Source organism: Marmota flaviventris, chromosome 10 (genome assembly GCF_047511675.1).
Source record: "Marmota flaviventris isolate mMarFla1 chromosome 10, mMarFla1.hap1, whole genome shotgun sequence".
Taxonomy (NCBI): domain Eukaryota; kingdom Metazoa; phylum Chordata; class Mammalia; order Rodentia; family Sciuridae; genus Marmota; species Marmota flaviventris.
In genome coordinates this window covers 47,157,534-47,161,230 of record NC_092507.1, presented here as the reverse complement: position 1 = coordinate 47,161,230, position 3,697 = coordinate 47,157,534, and the positions used below count along the sequence as shown (strand labels likewise).

The 3,697-nt window shown below is 47.5% G+C and overlaps 1 non-coding gene across 1 annotated transcript; it reads left to right on the top strand.

Moving 5' to 3' along the window:
* Positions 1-2,568: 2,568 nt before the first annotated feature.
* Positions 2,569-2,641, top strand: Trnaa-ugc (transfer RNA alanine (anticodon UGC)). The gene has a single exon. It is a non-coding gene; the product is annotated as a tRNA-Ala (tRNA).
* Positions 2,642-3,697: the final 1,056 nt, after the last annotated feature.

The following is a 3,697-nucleotide window of genomic DNA, read 5'->3' as shown; positions in this document are numbered from 1 at the left end:
TGTTAATTGCCATTGATTGTAGGCACTAAGTGCTTAATATGTATAATCTGTGTTTATCTAATCTAATCCTGGGAACATATCTTAAAGATAGGTATCATTATCCCCATTTCATGGATGAGGATGATGAGTTTGAGGAAGATTAAGAAATGTACACAAAGGTCACCCAGCAGGGACAGACTGGCTATGACCCTCAGGTCGGTCTGTCTGAAAAACACGCCCGGCGCAGGGAATGCTGCGTGTTTGTCCCTCTGCTTCTTTCTCAGAAAGCAAACAAGCATTCCAAGAGGCCTGCTGCACGCAGGGACAGGAGTGCCAGAGTGGGAGGGACAGGGCCTGCGGAGGCAGAGGCGGGAGGCGCCTGCAGAGCCAGGGCGGTGGCCACGCTGGCCTCTCCGCGGGAGCCCACATGTCCTGCAGGGAGCCTGGCTTGACCCGGACCTCGGGTGTCCAGGGGCCGGTGCGCGTCGGGCCCGCGGGGACGTGGCCGCAGCGCCGCGCCCGGGCAGCGCGCCGTGGGTGGGTGGCTCCCTGCGGCGGGGAGTTCTGTGCTATCTGCTGGAAGGCTTCCAGAACCCTCCTCCCGCCTCCGCCCAGGGCCGGCTCTTCAGAAACTGAAACCGGCAGACCGCCGGGGCGCCAGCGCTCGCGGGACGCAGCCCGGCGTTGCCTTGTTTGGGGAGGCCGCGGGGCTGGGCGGAGCGCGGCTGACGTGGCCCGCCGCCCCGGCCCAGCCTCGGCCGACTCCAGGCGGCCACCTCCGCCGCGCTGCAACGCTGGCCCCCTTGTGTGCGGGATCCGGATCCCCGCCGCCGGCTATCTGTCAGCGGAGGGACCGCGGAGCAGCGTCCCCTTTGACTATATGCTGGAGATTAATAAATTCAGCCACCTGTGCCACAAGAAGTGCCCAGGGTATGGGCACTGCGTTGGCATCCTTGTTGCAGTGGGGGCTGAGCAGGCTGCCTAGTGAGATGGGTGTTCAAGCACAAGTTGAACGAGATGGGAAAGCAACGGAAACAGCAGGAAAGAACCCCAAATTTGCCATCCCTACCCACATGCTCATCTGGGTACCTGAGAACTACCTGGAAAGCTCAGGCCTGACTCCATCTGAAGTCCTGAAGGCAAACTCCTTTAAAAGCATACCACTGATCTAAGCCATTAGTCCCCCATTTGCTTCTTCAAAGACCCTTATATTATTTCTTCCCACCCCATTAATTGCATGGAGTAAGATATTTTGTTAACCACCCTAGATTTATTAATTTACTTACTCTCTAAGTTAATCAAAGGCACAGAGTTCACTCAACAAATTTTCAACAAATATCTATTCATTCAACACATATTTATTGAGTACCTACTGTGTTTGTGGTAGAGACCGAGGACAAGGACTTTGTCCCATGGAGTTTGCTGACTGGTGAGGGAAAACAGAATATGAACAAGAATTCAAATACTGTCATTTAAGCCAAGACAATCCAGCTAAACATGAGACACCCTCTAGGTTTTTCATTGAGAGATGTGGTTTTAGTTAAAAGTAAATTATTGTTCCCTTATGTGGCTCCATTATACAGAAGTGGAGTAGGGGTTCCTCCTCAACACAGAAGCACTCACACATACACCACAGTACTGATGCTTCCATAGACTCCCTAAATCCACCATCATCTAAGGCCTGGGAAAGAGACAGGTGGAAGGAAAGCTGGCATACAGAAAGACCCTAGAGCTGGATTCCTGCCCGTGTGGCCAGTCTCATGGCCCTCACTATGAGGAACTCCTAGCAGTTACTGCCAAACACTGAGCATTGGGTGGCTAAGAGTGTGGGCTTTGAAGCCAGGCTGCCCAGGGTGGAATTCTAGCTCTTCCTTACTAAATCACAGACAAGGTCCTTAACCTCTATGTGTCTGTGTTTCCTCCTCTATAACATGGTCTGGATAATACCTACTTTAAGAATTGTGGGAATTGGAGAGATGGTGCTTAAAGCAGGTAGCAGCCACTCAGTGTGTAAGCAGTTACACTGCTTCATCTTGGCTTGGATGCCCTCTTTACCTGAAGCAGTCACCCCCGCCTTTTTCTCTGCCTAGAGAGTTTATAATTATAATCCAATGTCTCTTCCTCTCTAAAGCTCTCCTTGCTTTATTCACCAGGTAATTTGATGTTTTTTCTTCTATGTTCCTGGAGCTCTTTTTATAGTCCCTTTATAGTACCTCTCATGTTGCAATCATTTTTCTTATTGTTGTTTAGGTGTTTATCTTTTTCACTGAACTGTAAGTTCTTGAAGAGGAGGAACTAGATTGTATAGATATTTTCATTTCAAGGAACAAGATAATCCTTAAGGTAGAGTAAGCATTAATGGGTGGATAGGAGGATGGATGGATGGATGAGTGGGGTGAAGTGATTTCCTCAGGATCACAGAGTTCTAATCTAGAGTTTAGTTCATGTTGGAAATATTATTTTTCTGAGCCTCTGGTTTCCCATCTGGGAAAAAGATCCAATAATAAGCCATCTATATTTTGGGATTGGAATGGTTAAAAAAAAAAAGGCACATATGAGAGGATATTCAAGAATATAAGCTATGGGGCTGGGGATATAGCTCAGTTGGTAGAGTGCTTGCCTTGCATGCACAAGGCCCTGGGTTCAATCCCCAGTACCGCCCCCCCCACCCCCCACTCAAAAGAAAGAGCATAAGCTACAGAGTCAAATTGCTTAGGTTTCAGTCCTAGCTCTGCCACTTGTGAGATATATGATCTTAGACCAATTCTTACCCTTGCTATGCCCAGCGAAGACAGAACACATTAGTGGACTCTTCAGATAATTAAGAGATTGTAAAGTCCCCAGTGCCTATCACAGGGTAGGTGTTCAGTAAATAAATATTGGTTCCCTTCCCCCAACCTCCACCTTCTCCCTTCTTCAGATGTATGGGCCTTGGGCTCTGAAAACCCAAAACAGCTGTTCAGATGCCACATTTTGCTCCTAGTGACTAATGCCCCTAAGCCACGGTTGGAAAGCTGACTCCAGAACTGAGCTTACACTTGAATGCTGAGTTAGACACAGGGAATGTGGCTGACTGATTTATTTAATAAATAGGGAAACTTTGAAAAGGAGCAGTTTAGAATCAACAAACATGCCAAGGAAATTGAAAAGCAAGAGTTTTTACAATTTCGATGTGGGTTTTACCTACCATCGGGAGAGTCCTTACATAAATGTATGAATAGTAGGGTCATTCAAACCCATATGTTTCACAAACTTTTACAGGAGTGATCAAAATTGTTTGGGGAATAAGCTAATCAATTAATCAGCTTAACAATTCTTGAATTTCCTACTGCTTTATCCACAATATATTCTAATAAGATTATTATTCAAAATTTTCTAATAGTCATGTAACAATTACTAAGCCAAATGATATGGAAGAGAAAGGACAAGAAGAGTTTTATTTTGACCTGGAATCCCATCACACTCCTACATGAATCTCCTCAAATCTCCTTCTTACAGTGGAATTTAGAAGAGGCTGATATGGGGGTCCCCATGGCCCTGGGAAATAAACCATTTGCCCTAAGGGTGCCCAGAGCCCTGGGAGCTGAAGCTGTCAGGGGACTCAGCCAGCAAGCACTTGGCAGTTTAGTTCAAAGAAGAAATCTGAGAGGGCAGGGGCCTAGGCTGGACCTGAAGGGATGATCTGCACCAAGGGGGAAGGAGAAGGGAAGAAATCTTA